The sequence below is a fragment of the Hyperolius riggenbachi genome, chromosome 6, assembly GCF_040937935.1.
Source record: "Hyperolius riggenbachi isolate aHypRig1 chromosome 6, aHypRig1.pri, whole genome shotgun sequence".
NCBI classification, from domain to species: domain Eukaryota; kingdom Metazoa; phylum Chordata; class Amphibia; order Anura; family Hyperoliidae; genus Hyperolius; species Hyperolius riggenbachi.
In genome coordinates, this window is record NC_090651.1 from 247,190,552 (window position 1) to 247,213,176 (window position 22,625).

The window sequence follows — 22,625 nt, forward strand, 5'->3', positions numbered from 1 at the left end:
TCCTGTAGCTTGGAGCTAAGGAATTACCCCCCCCAGGCCCGGCCGTCAGTGTCGGCTTTGGCAGGACGATTCGTTAGAATCATCTGCCGGCGCCATTTGGAAGAGGGGGCGTGTCAGGAATATACTGGGGTGCTTATGATGTAAGGATAATATTTTCATTTGCCTGTCTGACTGCTATGTACTGTACTTCAGATGCGTATGTATGGGTCATCATCTGGCTTTGGGGGAAGCTGTACTTGTCTGTGTGACAGTGTGGAATACAATTACCCTCAGTTCCTGGGAGAGCAGGGAGCTAATTAGAAGCCCTATTGTCCCATTATACCAATCAGGACATAGTCAGGGAACTTCAAAGACCTACATTTGCATCTAAAGAGGACTTCAGTGAATAATGCTTGGGGTAATAAGACAATGGCAGAAGTGAAGTGTGTTGAAGTCCTTTTGATACCATTTGCTACCTGTGGAAATTGAATTATTGGTGGAGGTGCAACCTCCTTATCTTGGATCAGCTAGGAAGTACTGTCAACAATGGGGTTGTCACCTGTAACTTGGACTAGGGAAATCTTTTCATGTATGTGGGCTATTGTACATTTTTCGCAGGTGGATGTTAGATCTCTGGAGATCCAATTATGACTGAGGATGTAATTAAATCTAGCTTCCCCCCGTCCACACAGGCTTACAGCCTCGAGGCAAATATTTCATTATAAAAACCAGGGGACATCTACCTCAAATCAGTTCTCTTCTGACGGTAGCTACGGCTGGTCTCCTGGCCTAAGCTAGTGGACTCCTGGCCTAGCCAGAACTGTGTCCGTCCACACAAAAGTCCACGATTCTTCTATCTGGACCCCTTTATTTTGGTAAGCAAAATCGCTTTGTGTGTTATCTTTGTAACTTTTATCTTGTAACATTTTTACTTTGTTTTTGTAATCTTTTTGTATATATTAAGTTCTGCACTGTTCTTTGTTTTTCTAGAATATTAAATTATTATTTAATAAGTTTGACTTCTGCTGTACTAAACTAACACTCATAGCCTAGAAGAGACTGAAGTGTAACCGTGTATAAGTTCATGCCTAGTTGTATGTTTGAGCAACACTACCGTATGAAATTGTAATTGCATTGTGTGTGGGGGCGTTTGTCATACGTTGGCCTAAGCGCGCAGCTGACCCAACGTACGAACAACGCCAGTGCGAGTAGCGACAGCAGAGTGGCTAACAGTATCGTTCGGAACGACTGTTAGTGGGTCTTTGCTTCACGACAGTGTAAGATTGCAACTGTGTGTGTGTGTGGGTGCGTGGCGTTCCCGTATTTGGCCTAAGCGCAAAGCTGACCCAAAATTTCGAAAACGCGGAGTGCGCGCTGAGCACTCGATAGCTGAGTGAACGTGTCTAGCAACGCTAGTGGTGGCAGTGGGAAGTGTTTGAGGGGTTCCAGCCTTGGTTGTAGCTTAAATAAGGCTGTTCCCCGCTTAATCTGGTCAAACCCGAAGTCGGGAACCGTATACGCAGGCGTGCCGCGGGCCGGTTCCTGACACCCGGTCCCGCGCAGGATCCCCCGTGGCAGTATTCGACCAGTTCGGTCAAATACTGCCACTTCCGCATGCCGAAGGGAGCTTTCGGAAGCTTTCGGGAGCACTCGGGCTCCCGAAGACGGGCCGCTCCATACTACGCATGCGCGAGCACCCTCTATGACGCACCCGCGCGTGCGTAGTATGGAGCGGCCCGTCTTTGGAAGCCCGAGTGCTCCCGAAGACCTCCGAAGTCCCTGCGGCGGCGGACGCAAACGGGGGAGCCAGCGCAGCACCGAGGGCACCGGGAGAGGAGAGGGAAGGCTAATTAGGACCGAGCCTTCCCTCTCATTAGGTGAGTATCTGACTTTTTGGTTTTTAAATAGGTAACCACTGGCTTTAATAGCAGAGGCCTCAAACCTGGTACATTCGGTCATTGTGTGACTGGGGTTTGAAAAAGTGGGCAGAGCCAATAACTACATTTTTTACATGGGAAAATATAAACTGCAGCCATTCTTACACTGTTAATGCCAGGGTTCTCAACCTTGACACAGTTGGCCACTGGGTGACTGGGATTTATATTCAGAAAAGTGGGTGGAACCTACAACAGCCAATCAAAACTCACCTATTGATTTTCAAGGGGAATATTTAAACTGCTGCCATTCTTACACTGTTAATGGCAGAGGGTTCAAACCTGCTACAGTCTGTCATTAAGTGACAGGGATTCAAATTCCCTAAAGGGGGCACAGCCACAAACAGCCAATTAGATTTATTTGCTAGATAAACTGCTTCCATTCACACAAATTTTCATGCCAGGAACCTGAAAGCTTACAAACTTGGTCATTGATTGACTGTGTGTCAAGGTTACAAAAAGTGGGTGTAGACAAATACAAATTTCACTGGGAAAATGTCAACTGCAGCCATTCGTATACTGTTAATGCCAGAGTTCTCAAACTTTGCACAGTTGGTCACTGGGTGACTGGGATTAATTTTCAGAAAAGTGGGTGGAGTTTACAAAAGCCAATCAAAATTCACCTATCGATTTTCAATCAATATTTAAATTGCTGCCATTCTTGCACTGTTAATGGCACAAGCCTCAAACCTGGTACAGTTGTTCATTGGGTGACTGGGGTTCAAATTCAGAAAAGGGGGTGGAGCCACAAATAGCCAATCAGATTTGTTTCATTTCAATGAGAAAATACAAATTATTGATGCCAAGAACTCCAAAGCTCACACACTTGGTCATTAAAGGGAACCTTAACTCTAAAAAATCCTGTGCCCTCACAGTCACTCATGGCTCCTCCAGACCTCCGCAGCCAGCTAGTTTCGTTTTTCAGAATCAGAATCAGAATCAGGCGCCATTTGGGCGGCCACGCGTACCTTTGCACGCATTCCCACTGGTGCAGGAAACTATCGCAGACATTAACACATACATTTTTACGCGTTACAGGTGCAACGCGTACATTTTTACGGTAAGTGAAACTCATTTTTTTTTAGCGTTAAGGTTCCCTTTAAAGTGTACCAGAGCTGTACAGAATAAAATATTTGATACTCACTGCAGCTTCCTCCTGCAGCATAAACCCGTCTGAGTCCCACACCATCGTCTCGCGGTCTGCCGTTTAGCTGCAATCAACACCCGGTAATAGGCTCAGTTGGGACCAGTCTTAGTCTTCTGCACATGTGCAGACCTCCTGTGCATGCGCAGTAGACCCGGACTGATGCGACTGAGCCTATTATCGGGGCTGATTGTGGCTGAACGACAGACCACTGGAGGACGGCGTGGGACTTTATGCTGCAGGAGGAAGCTGCGGGTGAGTTTCAAATCTTTATTTTTTAACAGCTCTGGTTTACTTTAAGTGTTTGTGTGTTAGATTAGAAAAAGTAGGCAGAGCCAACACCAGCCAAATACCCGGGCAATGCCGGGTCATCAGCTAGTATTATATAATACCTAGAGTGGCTAGAAAGAGGGGAGAAAATTGAAATAAGAAACAGTCCGAAAATAACAAAGAAGAAAGGGGGGTATAGATGAGGAAGGGAACAAGAAAGGGAGTTAGGGGTGGAAAGAAAATTAGTAAAGGAAGAAAGATGAGAAAGAAAAAGGAATAGGGAATGGAGAAGAGAAAAAAAGAGAAAAAAAATGAAAATATAAACTCTAAAAAAAATTAAGAAAAGGATGTGGAAAGACGCGCACTGTTTGAAACTAGACTGAATCAAAATAATTAGTATGTTTCCCTGTGATAAGAAAGTATGACATGCATGTCATGTACACATAAATACAGAGAACAAATTCTTGTTCTGTAAAAAAAAAATTCTAATTGCATAATGTAACAAGATGAGATAAAAAAATAGAAGCATAATAGGACAAAAAAAAGGCTTCAGTAATAATCATTCATAGTAAAAGTGTAGAATTTGGAGTGACTAATAAGCAGTGATATAGAATGAGTGAATATTACTAGTGATGGCTCGAACGTTCGATTTTAGGTTCGCAAACCTCGAATGTGAACTTCTGCAAAAGTTTGCGAACCTGCAAACTTTTCGAACCGCAATAGACTTCAATGAGCAGGCGAACTTTCAAAACTTCAAACACTAATTCTGGCCACAAAAGTGATGGAAAAGATGTTTCAAGGGATCTAAAATTTGGAGGGGGGCATGGCGGCGTGGGATACACGCCAAAAGTCCCGGGGAAAATTACGGATTTGAGGCAGAGCAGGGTTTTAAGGGCAGAAATCACGTTGCATGCTATATTGGAGGCATAAAGTGCTTTAAAACATCTTGCGTGTGTATACATCAATCAGGTAGTGTAATTAGTGTACTGCTTTACACTGACAGACCAAACTCACTGTGTAATGCACCGCAAACAGCTGTTTGTGGAGTGATGGCCGTGCTGGACTGGTGCGCACCATGGCGAGAGTGCAGGCGATGGTGGTTTTCAAGCCCATATGGTTCCCGGGCTGAGGTAGCTCAATGACAGAACAAAAGTGACTGTCCAGCTGATCGAATTTGGTCTGTCCACAATGAAACAACAACCTTATTATTTTGGGTCAGGTGTGCCCCCAACACACTCATATTCACCGCGGCAAGGTAACGATAACGAAGGGGAATTGACACATGTACATGCTTTTTGTTTTGTTGTTGCAGCCGCAGTGCAGCCAGAAAAATTAGGCAGTCATGTACACGCACCATAAAATTATTATTGTTTTTGTTAGCGGCCGCTGCTAGCAGTGGTCTTAAAAATTCAGGAATCCACCAGGAGTCCTGGACCCTGTTGGTGGTGGCGGAGAAGACAGTCAAGCGGCCTGCAGGCAGAGATGCTGTGTAGGGACCGACTTAGTCTTGGGGCAGGCAGTCACACAGCGTGCAGGCAGAGATGCTGTGTGTGGGGACTGACTTAGACTTCAGGCAGGCCTGACCATGCTTTGCAGACCAGGCATCCGTGGTCAGATGTACCCTTGACCCAACGCTGTGTGCCAGAGATGACACCACTTGCCTTTCAACATCACCCTACAGTTTGGGTATCACCTTTTTTTTTAGAAATAATTGTGGCCTGGTATCTTCCACTGCGGTGTGTGGCTTTGCTTTTGTGTGCTGCTTTTCCTCAAGTGGTCATCCCATTGCAGTTTGTAATCATGTGCCTTCGTAAGGTAGTTATCCCTACGCGGGTCTTGGTCTTTCCACGGCTCAATTTTCAGTGGCAGAGAGTACAGATGGCATTGCTCTCATCTGAGGCAGACACACAAAAAAATTTCCACACCGCTGAGCCCTGGGGTGATGGCACTTTGGTGGTGGCGGCTGACTGAGTGTCCAGTGGGGTGCCAGAATCAGAGCAGGAGGAGGAAGATATGTCACGGTTCCGTGCGGAAGCTGAGGAAGATGAGGTGTTCTGTGTTAAATAGTCAACTACATCCTGACAATCTTAGGGGTTGATGGCACGTGCCTTCTGAACACTGTACTTTGGTCCAGAAATCATGACAGTATCATGAAATACTTTGGTCACAAAATCATGACAGCACAATCTCAAACAGACCTGCTGGGTGGCCTGCCTCTGGCTCTGCCTGTTTTGTCCATATTGGGGGGGATGAAGTGAAAGGTATGGACTGACTTGAATAATACAATGTGCAGTCACACAGGTGCAGTGAAAGGTATACACTGACTGCTGGTATAACAATGTGCAGTCACACAGGTGCAGTGAACAGGTATGCAGTGACTGCTATATAAAACTGCGTGCTGTCACACAGGTTCAGTGAACAGGTATGCATGGACTGGTATTTCAAATGTGCAGCTGTCACACACACAGGTACAGTGAACAGGTATGCAGTTACTGGTATATAAAACTGCCTGCTGTCACACAGGTGCAGTGAACAGGTATGCATGGACTGGTATTACAAATGTGCAGCTGTCACATACACAGGTACAGTAATCAAGTATGCAGTGAATGTGCTGGGCCTGGCACAGTATAGCATTTGCAAGGGCCAGCTGCGACAGACAGGGCTGTATATGCAAGTGTCAGTGGGCCACACACAAAAAAAACACATCACAAGAACATCAGCTCTCAAAAGAGCTTTTTTGGGTGCTTTTCATCAACAAATATCAGCAAGGAGAAAGCTAACAGACCTCCTAACTATCGCTTTCCCTATCTCTCCAATGTCTCTCTCTTCTCTCAGTAATACTGCAGGACACAGAGTGAGAACATGGCCGACGCTGCTGCCTTATATACAGTGAGGTGGTGGGGGGGGGGAGGCTCCAGGAGGGAGTGCAGCTTGATTGGCTGCCATGTGTCTGCTGAATGTGATGTAGAGGGTCAAAGTTTAGCCCAATGATGTAGTATAGGGGGCGGGTCGAACTCGCATAAAGTTCGCGTTCGACTGCGAACGTGAACCACCGATGTTTGCGTGAATAAGTTCACATGCGAACAGTTTGGGCCATCTCTAAATATTACCAATATATATAATTATGTACAGAAAATAGTGCAATTAATATATCCAACGAAGCAGTGAGTGGAATAGTGAAGATCAGCGTGAAGTGAGTGAATATAGAAATAGAAGAAAAATAGTAAATTAGCAATTAGCATATCCAAAGAAGTGGTGAGTGGAAATGAAATGAAGACATTGGTAACAGATGAATAATATAAACACTGCTGAGTGTGCGAAGTAGATTGGAACACCATGAGGCAATAAAACAAAGTTAATGGCCATTACTTACTGGGTGGAAAGCCACAAATGTTAAGATTGGAAGGACAATCTGTGCAAAGCAATATATAAATAGATGTCATTTGATCACTTAAGAGGAGTTAGTGGTGCTGGTGCATGAGAAAAGATGTCATCATGCTCACCTGTCCTTGCTGCAGCCTAGCAGATCTCTTGTGCTTGTGGTGTATGATTGAGGGTTTATGCCCTTGATCAGGGGCGTTTGCAAAAGCGGGGCACACAAAAATACATGCCAAAGCAGCTTAACCTTGCCTATGAAAAGGTATACTCACCGTGCACAAGGTGCTGATTGCTCTGTTAGCTTATGTGGTGTCACCTGACCTTCTGCTGTGCATTACCTTGCTCCTGAAACTTGATACCACTGCTACCAACCCAGCTTGTCTTACTATTCCTCATCTGCTCTACTGGCTTATTACCTGAATTGTCTGTCTGCTGCCTGCCCTGACTTTGTTCCATTTACCGCTTCTTAAAGTTTGCTGCCTTTACCAACCTTTGGCTTGTGACCTCAATTTTCAAGGTACTCCACCCTGACCTCAGCTTGTCTCCTTCTATGCCAATCTTCAGCTTCCCTGTTCAGTTGTGGCCTGGAGTCAGTCCCTGGGTTTATCCAGTCTCGTCATTAAGGTGTTTACTGTTCTCTCTGGCACTAGTAGGTGATCCCTGAGAAGCAACCTAGTGGGCTCCAGACAGCAAAGTCTATGGACCCTTGTGGGATGCTCTAGTGAAGACTTGTAGGCTCCTGCTTCTAGGGTAATCCTTCCTTTCACCACTAATGGTTGTGTTAACAGTTAGCCCGTCTTAACAGATGTTATAGTATGCGTGAACTATAACGCATACTATAACATCCAAATATCCCCATGCTATACCCATACTACACAGGAGATACCAACACAGTAAGTAATATTGCTATTATTAGTATTTATACAGCACTAACATCTTCTGCAGTGCTTTACAGAGTATATAGTCATGTCACACTGTCTCTCAGATGGATTCACAATCTAATCTCTACTATAGTCACATGTACATTATGTATTGGGGCCAATTTTGAGGAAAGCCGTTTGACTTATCTGTATGCTTTTGGGATGTGGAAGTTGGAATTCCAGAAGGAGAGACTATACAAACTTCCTGCAGAGAGTGCCCTAGGTGGGTTTCAAACTGTAGTGCACAAAACCAAGGGCTGTATAGTAGATGAGGAAGCTGGGCAATTTAACGGTAGTGTGATCGGAGATACAAATAATTCCCTATTGACCCACCAAGTCTCAAAAAGAGGTTTTGTCAAAGCAACATTGAGCTAGGCTGCCTAGAACAGGGGTCCCCAACCCCCCGGTCCACGGTCCACTGCCGGGTCGCAGGCAGGGCCGGATTTGTACTTTCCAGTGCCCTAGGCCGTCTGCCACCAAGTGCCCCCCCCCCCCCCCCCCAAAAAAAAATTATTTTGTCCAACACTCTGACTAGCGATCATTGGTTTGAATGGGCTCATTTCAGTTGTGCTGCTCTGCCCCGCATTCAACAAATAATTCCTGTAATTTGCACCCCTGCCCGAATGTGCACAGCAGCCGATGTTCTGGGCATGCATACTTGAGAAATGACGCTGATGTATGACCGGTACTTGTCAAGAATGCATAACACTGTACCGGCCATGGGCAGAAGCGAGAAATTACAGGGAGCACGAGTGGCCAGATCATGCGCTGCTTCTTTGTCCTCTGTGTGACTGGCTGCAGTCGGAGCCACAAACAGGTGGCAGGGCAGTGCAATGGAGAGAAGCCCATCCAAAACAGAGAACAGGTAAGTAGCAAACATCCTGTCAAGACCCACTTTGGATGTTCTGTTGTAATTATAGTGGACCTGAACTCAGAACTTCCTCTCTGCTCTAAAAGATACGCAACAACATAACCTTTAAAGAAAAACATTTTTTTGTTACAGCTGATACAAATCCTGCAATAAATCTGCAGTATGTCTACTTCCTGCTTTTATGGAAGCAGACATATTTTTAACATCCTGTGCTTTCAAATGAGCTTAGATGTTGTGGCAGTCAGGTGACACAGTGTAGAGATAAATTACAACTTGTGATTAGACACAGAGGAGGGGGAATTAGACAAACTCTCTAGGCCCCGTTCACACTGCACGCGTTTCCAGCCGCGTTTTGGAAACGCGTGCAGGTGGCCGACACGCACGACATCAGACATTGCATAGAGTGCAATGTCTGATGTTCACACTGCATGCGTTCCGGACCTGTGTGGTCTGGAAACGCATGCTGCACGCATTTTTTGTAAAAACACGTGGCTGTCCCATTCACTTTTTAGTGATGGGATCAGCCACGCAACACACACAAACGCGGATGGCGTGCGTGCGCATGCGTTGCGTTCTGCATGCGTGGCCATCCGCGTTTGTGATGTGAACGGGGCCTAAATACATACATGGTACATTTCTCTGTTTTCCTTCTGTCCTGTGCAAGAGTTCAGCTCCACTTTAAAGCATCTGAATGACATTTATTTATATTTGCTGAAAAATCTATGCATCTCTTTTGAATGTTGAATGTACATATGGTTGTGTGCTCTAACATATTGGCAGTATACGTGAACAAAGTCTGAAGAAGGTTTATTAGCAGAAAGCTTACTCTTTTTCTTTTAAGCCAATAAATGGTATCATCCTGATTCAAAACTCTCTGCTTTCACTGATGGCTAAGAGGGTACAATGCTCTACTGCTACAGGAAAGTAGAAGGATGCCAAACCATACACACTAGCATAGAGGTAGTAACAGCTCAGGTGTCCTTTAAACTGACAGTTTAGCAATGAAAGGTAAGCAAACAGCATTTTTATTCCTGCAGATGGTAGGAGCTGAAAGACAGAAAATGAGCCAGGAAAGAGTTAACTGAAGCAGAGGAGATCACTGCTAACTAGGGAAAAAAAAGAGAAACATAAATAAGGGTTAGATAAAGTAATTAATGACTGCTGAGGTCAGTGTCAAAGCTGTAAAAGAGGTGAAGATTAGAAACTAGCAGAGCTCGCTGATGTTTATGAATGCGTGCATTAAAACTCAGCGGAGCTTAGTTCTATCTGCTTTGTAATGTAAATCTCTGGTATTTCTCACATTGATCTGCATGTCCATCATACAGTCAGATGAATCAAATGACTGTTATGATTGATCCTGATTGTTATAACACACCAGGAAATGTGAGAGAGAGAGAAGCAGGGATTGGGGAACTCTGGAATTCAGCTATTAGTGTAGAGCAGGGCGCTGGCTGGCTGCGCTGCGGGACCAGAAAAGATGATTTACTTTGACATATGACCTCTTCTCTATCCAAGTCATGCCGTCTTCTTATCTTATCTGATTTTATCGCCCTAGGCCGTGGCCTTTCTGGCCTTTCCAGAAATCCGGCCCTGGTCGCAGGCTGTGCTGAGCTTGGCTGTGCCCGTTTGACTGCAGAGTTTGAGATGCTGAGAATAGCGTCACTTCACAGGATGCTGAATAGAAGCAGAGCTGTCTCTAGTCTTTCTTACTGCTGCCACATGGTGTCTGTAATGCAGGTTTTCTCAACCAGGGTTCCCGGAGGACTCTGCAGGGGTTCCTTGGCATGTTTCCCCCATTGTGGAGGAAGTATAATAGAGCACATTATAAAAGGGGGTACTGTAAATAGAAGCACTAAATTGGGGGTCAGAATAATAATGAGCACAGTATAATGAGTGGCAGTGTAATAGTAGGCAGTGGTGCTCGGATCATTTCCATGATCACGGAATAGCCGTGATTCACTAGCATTTTTCCACTATTCGACTGCCGAATCCGAATTCATGATCGATTCTGGATCACAGAAACCGGCCACAGAAATTCTGTGATTGCAAGTACTCAGAATTCGGTCACGTCCATGATCTCAGTGGAAATCCGAGATTAGGTCGTGATTGGCGGAAATGGGCAGAATTGACATCCCTGGGCCAATCAGAGGCCCCCAGCCAGGCCCTAGCAACCAATCATAGGAGGGGAGGCTCTGCCCTCCCCTCCTGTATATAAAGTGGGGGCCATTTCCAGAGCTCCGTCCTTGCTAGACTGTGGCACTGAGAGGATCATCTCCAGGCCATATTGTACATCAGCAAGAGATTTTCAAGTCCTTACATTGCCCTTATACTGTATCTGATACTTGTATTCATCTAGCTAGCCAGTGAGTGATTACTTACATTAGCCCTACGCTTACTGTGTCATCCACCCACCAGGTACCATTAGGACTCACCTTTACCTCTGTTATTGCTTAAAGTGAATTTCCCTGTTTAAAACCACTTATTACCAATTAATAGCGGCATTTAAAGTGTTGATTTAAAGAGACACTGAAGCGAAAAAAAAATGATGATATTATGATTTGTATGTGTAGTACGGCTAAGAAAAAAAATATTAAGATCAGATACATCAGTCTAATTGTTTCCAGTACAGGAAGAGTTGAGAAACTCCAGTTGATATCTCTATGCAAAAAAGCTATTAAGCTCTCCGACTAACTTAGTCGTGGAGAGGGCTGTTATCTGACTTTTATTATCTCAACTGTAATTGAACTGTTTACTTTTCCTCTGCTAGAGGAGAGTTCATTACTTCACAGACTGCTCTGAAAGACTGATTTTGAATGCTGAGTGTTGTGTAATCTGCACATATTATAGAGTGATGCAATGTTAGAAAAAACACTATATACCTGAAAATAAAAATATGAGAATATTTTCTTTGCTGCTAATCTTCTAGTAATTATTCATAGTACACAACCAATTCATTATATCATATATTTTTTTTCGCTTCAGTGTCTCTTTAACTTTAAAATCCATTTTCTCAAAAACTAAAAGTTCTTTTTGGAATTTTGTTTAAGTTGTAGCCCCTTATCACCTTTATAATCCATGCAATTTGGGGGATTGTAGCATGTATGGAGGCTTTAAAAATAGCGTAAATGCTTTTCCGTGATCATGGCCATGAATTTCCGTGATTGCCTCATTCACGGAAAAAATACGAGTCAAATTCATAAGTCCGTTTCAAATCCAGAAATTAATCATCGAATTTCCGGATTTATATTCAATCACGGCCGAATAGTCAAATCCGTGGTTGGGGGTATCTGAGCAGCACTGAGAGGAGGTAGGGAAATTTACAGCCTCACCTACTTTTAAAGACCATGCCTCCGGAAAAATAAATGCAGGGGTTCCTCGAGATTAAAAATTTGCTTGCAGGGGTTCCTTAAGACCCAAAAGTTATCTGAGGATGACTGAGACTCTCTGGTTTCTTGTCAGCCACAGAGCCTGCATGGAGGTGAGGTAAGCTGCTGATGCACGGAAGAAAGGTAGGCTAAAAGTGTAGGGAAGGGTAGAAGTGAGTGAGGAGATAAGGATAGGGGAAAAGTGAGTGAGGAGATGAGGATAGGGGAAAAGTGAGTGAGGGGAGAAGGATAGGGGAAAAGTGAGTGCGAGGAGGAGGAAGGCGGAGGAGGGAAAGGTAAAAGTGAGTGAGGGGAGGAGGGAAGGGTAAAAGTGAGTGTGAGGAGGCAGATGAGAGCAGGAAAGGCTGGATGTGACTGCACCAGTAGATAGGGAAGCCCAGACAGTACCCCCTCACTTTCACCACCTGTCACACAAAATGTGTCTTGTGCTGAATGGGGTACACTGCTCCATACTCCCCCAGTGAACCATGGTGGGTTATGCAGCAGCACTGCCCCAGTCCACAAAAATAAAAGTACAAATTGCTGAAGGTGATTAGGTTAGTGCAGTGGTTCCCAACCTTTTTGGAGTCGTGACACATCAAACCAAACGTTCAGATCTCCGTGACACGTAGACTAAATGCATGTAATGAGAGACAGCGTTTCCCCACTAAATGCACATAAGAGACAGCGTTTCACCAGTAAATGCAGGTAATGACAGATAGCCTTTCACCAGTAAATGCACGTAATGAGAGACAGCGTTTCCCTAGTAAATGCACATAATAAAAGACCTCTTTTCACCAGTAAATGCACATAATAAGAGACAGCTTTTCACCAGTAAATTCACATAATAAGAGACAGCTTTTCACCAGTAAATTCACATAATAAGAGACAGCTTTTCACCAGTAAATGCACATAATAAGAGACAGCTTTTCACCAGTAAATGCACATAATGACAAACAGCCAGTTGTCCCCAGTATATGTAGCCAGGGATATATGTGCCCAGTATATGTAGCCAGGGATATATGTGCCCAGTATATGCAGCCAGGGGTATATGTGCCCAGGATATGTAGGCAGGGGTATATGTGCCCAGGATATGTAGGCAGGGGTATATGTGCCCAGGATATGTAGGCAGGGGTATATGTCCCCAGTATATGTAGGCAGGGGTATATGTCCCCAGTATATGTAGGCAGGGGTATATGTCCCCAGTATATGTAGGCAGGGGTATATGTCCCCAGTATATGTAGGCAGGGGTATATGTCCCCAGTATATGTAGGCTGGGGTATATGTCCCCAGTATATGTAGGCTGGGGTATATGTCCCCAGTATATGTAGGCAGGGGTATATGTCCCCAGTATATGTAGGCAGGGGTATATGTCCCCAGTATATGTAGGCAGGGGTATATGTCCCCAGTATATGTAGGCAGGTGTATATGTCCCCGGTATATGTCCCCAGTATATGTAGCCAGAGGTATATGTCCCCAGTATATGTAGCCAGGGGTATATGTGCCCAGGATATGTAGCCAGGGGTATATGTGCCCAGTATATGTAGGCAGGGGTATATGTCCCCAGTATATGTAGGCAGGGGTATATGTCCCCAGTATATGTAGGCAGGGGTATATGTCCCCAGTATATGTAGGCAGGTGTATATGTCCCCAGTATATGTAGGCAGGTGTACATGTCCCCAGTATATGTAGGCAGGTGTATATGTCCCCAGTATATGTAGGCAGGTGTATATGTCCCCGGTATATGTCCCCAGTATATGTAGCCAGAGGTATATGTCCCCAGTATATGTAGCCAGGGGTATATGTGCCCAGTATATGTAGGCAGGTGTATATGTCCACAGTATATGTAGGCAGGTGTATATGTCCCCGGTATATGTAGGCAGGTGTATATGTCCTCGGTATATGTAGTCAGGGGTATATGTCCCCAGTATATGTAGTCAGGGGTATATGTCCCCAGTATATGTAGTCAGGGGTATATGTAGCCAGGGATATGTGCCCAGTATATGTAGCCAGGTGCCCCCCCAGGAGAAGAGAGCGAGGGAAGGAGAGCGGCATCTCAGGGTGCTCTCGCTCTCTCCTCCGGAACAAAGTGCGGTGGCTGGCAGAGGGGCGGAACTTACCTTCCGTGTCTCTGTCTCGTCTGGTCTCGTCGCTGGCGCGGGATGATTTGCCACTACTCTGGCCTGATTCAGACCAGAGCAGCGGCTGCAGAGCCAGAACTTCCGGCCGGCGCATGGAGCGACACGGAAGATAAGTCCCGCCCACTGCCAAGTGCCGCCAGCCCGCCACAGTTAGTATCGGAGGGGAGAGTGAGGGAGGCAGAGCACCCTAAGGTGAGAGAAGGGGGGGAGATGGCTCCCTTCTCCGCCGCTGCCCACAGTTCTTCTCCCTCCACTGCGCTTCCCCTCCAAGAGCCGCGACACATACCCAAAGCTGCTGCGACACATGTATGTGTCGCGGCACATGGGTTGGGAACCACTGGGTTAGGGGCTGGTGCTGCCATGACATTTATATATACTGACACTGTCCATAGAACAGTCCCCCATGCTACCACACACACACACACACACACACACACACCCGGACGACTCCTTCCGCAAACTCCCCCCGGTCCTTGGAAAGACTGTCCGGTGCAAATCAGTCCTTGAGTTAAAAAGGTTGGGGGCCACTGGCCTAGAAGATACCATTCCATAGGAGTTTAGAGTTATTTTGGCCCTTTGAATGATACATTTGTGTACAGATGAAGGATATTAATACTATACTATTTTCTGGCTGTAGGTATTGCAAATCTTGCCATTGTTTCAATGGGTAGAAGTGCTGGAACAACTTATAATTTTGGCCCTGATTATAGCACGTTGGCTTATGCCAAAAGGGGAAATGAGCCGAGACCAACTCTCTTAACTACTACTGATCTATATTGGCTTGGGTGCAGATATCCTGGATATACTGTTACTGATCAAAGAACCACCCATTGATACCAACTGGAATGTGACCATTGTAGGACTTACCCTTTTCAGCTGGGCATTTCTGCAGTTCGTTCTTGTGCTCTCAGAGGGCAAGAACTCAACAAGTGAGGAAAAGGACAATGATGGAGACCCACAATTGTCTTCTGAGAGCTGTTCTTCTTGCTGTACTCCTGAAATCTGGGACATGCTCAGTGGGGTATTAATGCAGGATGGACCCTTCCTCATTTTTCGTCTTTACCTGGCCACAAAGGAGAAAGTGCTCAATGAGATGATGATCTTCTTCATCTGCAAGAATTTGCTGGTTGTCACCTTGGAAATATATCGCATTGCTGTGGTCCTTGGGCAAAGAAACATCAAAGCAGTTAAAAAAAATGTATGTATCTATATTTCACTCAAGCAGAATTCCAAATACTAAACAGCAAACTAAAGACCTTGACTGACCAAATGCAATCAGATAATTTGCTAGCTGCAACCAAAAACCCAATGTTTGTCCACTTGGACTGGGTTTGCGATGGACAGAAGACATCAGCTGAAACTATCCCCTCCGTGTCCATCACTTTGTTACATGGACAGCTACTGAATGTTAATTATCACTATAGTGTCTGTAAATCACTTGTAAATACTGGATTTTGGGCTGAACATGGATTACCTGACCGGTTATTTCCCATCATTACTTTAAGATTGAAAAACTGACCAATAATTCAAGACTAAAATTGCAGTGTAACGATTGTGGGATATCTCCGTGTTCAGCGCACAAAGATGTGCGCTGACACTGCGGAGGTCCTCCACAAGCGTGTCAAGATACTAGAACCCAGCTTTTGGTGCAAGCACCAGTAGAGGGAAAATTCCTGTCGGCAGATGGCGCTGGGGAGTGCAGAGGAACCAATCCTCTGTACCTCCACAAATGCCAGACAGGAATTTGTACGAAGCGCAGAACGCAATTGCAAGAGAGGCGATTGCGAATGAGATTGAGCAAAAGGAATAGGTTGTATGTGTGTGCGCCAATCTAGTCGCCACCCCGCGACCGCGCACACACAACAGCAGATACGAAACAGGAACGCGATCGCGAGAGGTGCGATCGCCAGACGTGACACAAGGCAGATCAGAATAGAATACGAGGGTACCAAAGGCACAGCAAATACAATGAGAATATACGGAAAATAATAAACGCTAGCTAACCGCGAACACCGCACTCATTCGCAACAGTGCACGCGGTTATGCGCGGTCTCCACGTGATAAGCACAATAGAGACAAGCACGCCTAACTAACCATCAACAGACAAACACGAAACAAAGAACGTGAACGCTTGCTTAACGGTTACCTCATCGAGCCTACAGCAAGCGCCCGTATCAGACAAGACAGACAAACGAGAAACAGGAACTAGGCAGAAAGGATCCACCGCTCTTCCGCCAGAGCAAGTGTGATCCAAGCAGGAACACAGATCAGAAAGATCCACAGCCGCTAACGCTAGCGGCTAGTGCGATCTAAACAAGACAGATCAGATGAGGTAGCCGGTAGCAACCGCTGCTCCAGCTTACACTCCAGGAACTCAGATCAGAAGGATCCACAGCCGCTACCGCTAGAGGCTAGTGAGATCCAAACAAGACAGAGCGATTCGCTATCAACCGCCGCTGGTGACAGCGCAATCGCGACAGACAAGACAGAATAGGCAGTACAAATTATACACAAACTGACTGCACTAACTAGGAATGCAAGGAGCACTCCCCAAGAATTAACTATACTAAGATAGCAGTGGCTGACACTCCAGGTGAGTCCAGCAGGAACAAACCTCTATGAGCAGCGAAGCATTGTGGGACACACATACTACTTATAGTACACGCCTCCAATGAATGTGGCCAGGCAATTTGCATGACAACGTATGCAAATTCCTCAGCAAGCACAAGCTGCAAAACTGACAGAAGGTCTACTTTCCAGAGTCCTGCAGCATGCAGACCTGAATAATGATCAAAAGGCTGCCTGCCTGCGCAGGCAGCTGAGCGGATCGTTACAGTACCCCCCCCTCTAGGGACGAATTCCAGACGTCTTTCAAAACTGGCGTTACCAAAAAACTCTAACTGAAGACTCATGAAGGTCGGGGCAGCCCGACAAGGTCCAATTCCAGAGTCAGTCCACCCGAAACCGACCTCATCGGAAACAGAAGCCACCGAAACATGCCCATCAGTACTACCAGTCTTAGCGTAACACCCATCAGGACTGTGGATACCAGAGAAAAAGCCATCGACACCCTCCAGACAATACCCACCACCTTCCAAGGAGCGTCCGAAAATACCAAACCTGCCACAATACCTGTTCGAAGTGTCCCTTACAACACAAAAGCCACCATTGATCTTATCCAGGGGACCAAGCAAAATCTCTCCCGGAATCTCCCAGAACCTTTTGAAGCTCCACAGAGATCCCAAGAGGGCAGAACAATCACCAGGCTCACATGGAGAATTACCAAGAACCCCCATGGAACCAATGACAATTCCGGATTCAGAATTACGAGGACACCCATCAAGATCAAGACTTTCAGGGACCACTTCTGGGCATGCAAGCAGGCAGGCTAAATCAGAGCATGTCTCCACCGAGGAAGCATCTGAGTACGCTGGTAACCGAGGCACACTTGGGCTTTCTGGGTCACAGAGCACACTGGGGTACACCAGCACAGGAGAAACCTCAGTACATGTCGGGGAACTGCCAGCCTCAGAGTCCGGCACGACAAGACCAAAACCAGTACCGGACAGAGAATCATCATGAGTGGAGGTCACAGGCACTGGACTTTCACAAGAAGACTCGGACACAAATTCAGAAATTTCTGTGACAATAATCTCATCATTGACTACATATGAGTGAAGCTCCATCAGAGCTGAAAAGGTAGCCAGCAAGGCAGCAATGCCTACGGAAGAGGGTAACACCTCAGAAGGACTTGGGGGGCAGGAGACATCTCCTACAAGTTCTGCACCCTTTGGGAGGAACTCGGAGACCTCCAGAACATCTTTTTTCAAGTTTTCTCGGAAGGATTCTGAACTATCCATGTTACAGGGCAAAACTGGAACTTTATTTTGTGGACAGGGCAGATGTCCCAGGAATGGTTCCACCATAACCTGAGACTGGATCTCATCATCATGAGGGGAATGTGCAGGTATATTTACTGGAACACACACTGACTCCCTAAATTCATTCTCACTGTACCCAGAATTCTGTGTGGCAGTCAAACTAGCTTGTAACTCCAAAACTGCAGAAAAACAGGTGAGTATAGTGGCAATACCTAGACGAGCCTCTAGGGACACTGCAGGAGACTTTAAACAAGGCCATCTTAACTCATCCAGAGTACAGGGTGCAGAATCAGCACTTTCCTCAGAACAAGAAAGGGACTCACAAATGTCAGTGTGATTGGACATCATATTGTTATTCATGGTACAGGGCAGGCTCAGAGAAACTTTCTCTGGACCCAGCAGAGATGTTTCAGAGTCAGATTCGCAAAACCGAAGCGCTGTCTCACTCTTAGATTTGGCTAACAATGTCAAATCCGAGGAGCCAGAACGCAAAACCTGTGAATCCAAGATCGCTTTAAGTTGTGAAACTGACGCTTCCATAGCGCAAATCTCCGCGATCTGCGGTGCAGACTGCAAGGCATCTAGGGTCAAAACACTGGAGCAATTGTCCCCAGGCAACGGACCCTTACAGGTGTGAACAGGGTGAGACAGAGACTCATCTGCAGAAGAAATAGCGACATCAACAGAATAAACTTTATTAGGCATATTAATTTCACTTTTGATGCTGCATAGTTTAGGAATTTTTCCCATAGCAGGATCATAGATGGAAGATCTTAAAGATCTGTTCTTAGATGACAAGGGATCCCACATATCTTTGAGAAAACTGGCACATTCATGTTGATCACAATCTGCAGGAACATGTGAGAAACAGGCATTACATCGCATAGATTCAAACTTCACGCAATCAGGAGAGAATCTTTCAAGATTCGCACAAGAATCAACCACAGTAGTGCACCCATTCATGTCAGGTCGCACAATATCTAGACTCACATGCTTTACCCCAGAAAGGCAGGAACAATCATCCGATAACGATGTCTCTTTATTGAAGTCAATTGATTGGTGTGTGTGCAATTCATCCAAAATCGTCTGCCACACATAAGTCACCGGATTCACAAAACATTCATCACACTCATCAGAGTCAATCAAAGCGTACACCGAATCAAGACAAGCATAAAGAATCTCTGCGCTTTTTGCGATGTAAAAATCGCAAAACGCCTTCCAATCAATCTCGAACTCCTCAATTAATGCTCCAATATCCCAAGGAGCAAATGGGGGTTCAAACAACTCGGTTTCCAAGAAACCCTCATAAGGGTTGGGGTCAGGAACATGCAAAGACTTTCTCACTCCTTTAATATAGAAAATAATTCTGCCTATCAAAGGATCCACAAATGCCCTTTCTTAGGGTAATGAAACCTGAGACTGAGAAATTTCAGACTTTACAGACACAATTTTTTTATTTGTAGTTGCTATGGGCAACGGATTTTTCAGCTGAGAAGTCTTCCTTTTTTTTCCTGCTTTTAGTCCTTGCTGCTTTAGGTGGCTGCTGTTTAGACACAGGGGAATAGTTACTGCATTCATTTTCAAACTGAATGGTTTTGCATGAAGTAGGTAGAGCAGCTGACTCATTAGCAACTACACACTCATACAGGGCAGGTGGCAAGCAAGGCAACTCAAACCAGTAGGAGAATGTAAATGTAAGAAACTGATATAGATTATCATTCCAAGAATTGTCTTGCAAGATTTCATGAGCCCATACAAACAGATCATCTTTCAAAAGCACATAAGCTAATTGGAGAGCAGACGTGGACGGATCAGTAATTTGAAAAGTAGGATTCAGACAAAATTTTACGCATTCAGAGAGAAAATCCTCTTTCGTCTTTGAATTTAATATTTTGAAACTCTTAAAGACACAGGAACCATACTCAGCAAAATCGTACAAATCAGAAATTCCCTCTACACTGGGGTTTTGGGTTGGGCTGCTCATAATGTAACGATTGTGGGATATCTCCGTGTTCAGCGCACAAAGATGTGCGCTGACACTGCGGAGGTCCTCCACAAGCGTGTCAAGATACTAGAACCCAGCTTTTGGTGCAAGCACCAGTAGAGGGAAAATTCCTGTCGGCAGATGGCGCTGGGGAGTGCAGAGGAACCAATCCTCTGTACCTCCACAAATGCCAGACAGGAATTTGTACGAAGCGCAGAACGCAATTGCAAGAGAGGCGATTGCGAATGAGATTGAGCAAAAGGAATAGGTTGTATGTGTGTGCGCCAATCTAGTCGCCACCCCGCGACCGCGCACACACAACAGCAGATACGAAACAGGAACGCGATCGCGAGAGGTGCGATCGCCAGACGTGACACAAGGCAGATCAGAATAGAATACGAGGGTAGCAAAGGCACAGCAAATACAATGAGAATATACGGAAAATAATAAACGCTAGCTAACCGCGAACACCGCACTCATTCGCAACAGTGCACGCGGTTATGCGCGGTCTCCACGTGATAAGCACAATAGAGACAAGCACGCCTAACTAACCATCAACAGACAAACATGAAACAAAGAACGTGAACGCTTGCTTAACGGTTACCTCATCGAGCCTACAGCAAGCGCCCGTATCAGACAAGACAGACAAACGAGAAACAGGAACTAGGCAGAAAGGATCCACCGCTCTTCCGCCAGAGCAAGTGTGATCCAAGCAGGAACACAGATCAGAAAGATCCACAGCCGCTAACGCTAGCGGCTAGTGCGATCTAAACAAGACAGATCAGATGAGGTAGCCGGTAGCAACCGCTGCTCCAGCTTACACTCCAGGAACTCAGATCAGAAGGATCCACAGCCGCTACCGCTAGAGGCTAGTGAGATCCAAACAAGACAGAGCGATTCGCTATCAACCGCCGCTGGTGACAGCGCAATCGCGACAGACAAGACAGAATAGGCAGTACAAATTATACACAAACTGACTGCACTAACTAGGAATGCAAGGAGCACTCCCCAAGAATTAACTATACTAAGATAGCAGTGGCTGACACTCCAGGTGAGTCCAGCAGGAACAAACCTCTATGAGCAGCGAAGCATTGTGGGACACACATACTACTTATAGTACACGCCTCCAATGAATGTGGCCAGGCAATTTGCATGACAACGTATGCAAATTCCTCAGCAAGCACAAGCTGCAAAACTGACAGAAGGTCTACTTTCCAGAGTCCTGCAGCATGCAGACCTGAATAATGATCAAAAGGCTGCCTGCCTGCGCAGGCAGCTGAGCGGATCGTTACATGCAGTTATGTAATTGCTGATGTCTTTCCTTCCCAATGTGTGATTCATTCTTATTCTTTTCCTTTCAGAGTCACAAGGCCCTGCCCCCACTGGCCATTTATGATAGTGAAAGGAGGACTGTTACATTTCAGTCTAATGACACAGAACTTTCTATAACACCTCAAACTCCTTGACCTGAGGACCAGGGTCCTGTTGAAGCGACTGAGATAGTGGTGCGAAACAGCTGTTGACCTTTTCTACATTTTGTACTACCTTCCTACCTGAATTTGTACTGATTGCTTGATCCATGATGATTTTTATTGATTCAAATAAATATTTTGCTACCTTTGGATGTGCACTGCTGCTTTGTTCTACATACGAGTTTGCTTCTGCTCTACTAGGTGAGCTGCACTCCATTCATCAAGGCTGATCCTGAGCACCTACTTCTGTTTTTTAAATAAAAATATTTAGCAAAATTATGGAGTAAGGCGTAATTTATCCTAAACAGTGTACATAAAAACAGCGCTTGGAAATTCTGGAGCACGATAAAGCCAAAATGTTGTTTTGTGCGCCAGATGTAGTATAATATCAATAATATTACCAATATTCTACTATTGCCTATTGCAACCTAATTCTCACAATGATCTTCCCCTACCTACACTGCCTAATACTAACCCCCCACCAACGCCTAACACTAACCCTACCCTACTGCTAATATAAACTGCTAATTCCATATACAGATAATTACACAGATGATGCCATCTTGAAATTATCCTCTATGGGGCACCAAAATTAGCAGGTGAGAGCGGGTGCCATAATTACCTGTCTCGTGATAAAGAATCATCCCAAGAACAATAATGGGAAACTTTCATTTTATAACTCTGATACAGGATTCAGTTAAACTGCTTTTAATGAAAATACTATAATTTCACATACTAGAAATACAGTACTGTGATACTAGTAATACAGAATTGCAGATCTAATAACTGTTTGATCCTTCATACTGTGAGACCAATAGCAGGGTTGGTGTACATTGCATCCCCCGACTTCCGGCGCCTGGCCCCACGGGAAAAGAGGAGGCAGGGCCAGGCACCGGAAGTCGGGTGATTCAGGGACTTCAGGACGGCATCGCAGGACAAGACTTTTCGGGTAAATATAACTTACTTTTACTTGCAGGCTGCTGGATTTTCCTTTTGACTCTGGAGGTCCTCTTTATTAGATTTTATGGTATTTTAAACAGTTAAGTTTTTCTACTAACATTTGTAACATGAACAGTTAAGTTCAAGGATTAACCTTATACACCTGAGGCTCCTTTTAAAATTGTGCCATTTTAGTTGCTGCTACAGCGACTTAGAACTTTCTACACAATCTCTCAACAACTGTACTCCAAACAGAGAGAAAAGGGTACTGTAGTCAAGTTGCAAGGACAAGCAATTTGAGCTTACCGTCAGTTTCTGTATTTCTTAAAGGACTACTGTAGGGGGGT

The 22,625-nt window shown here is 45.3% G+C and overlaps 1 pseudogene; it reads left to right on the forward strand.

Moving 5' to 3' along the window:
* Nucleotides 1–21,333, forward strand: part of LOC137522150 (transmembrane protein 26-like) — a 39,649-nt pseudogene extending 18,316 nt beyond the window's left edge.
* Nucleotides 21,334–22,625: the final 1,292 nt, after the last annotated feature.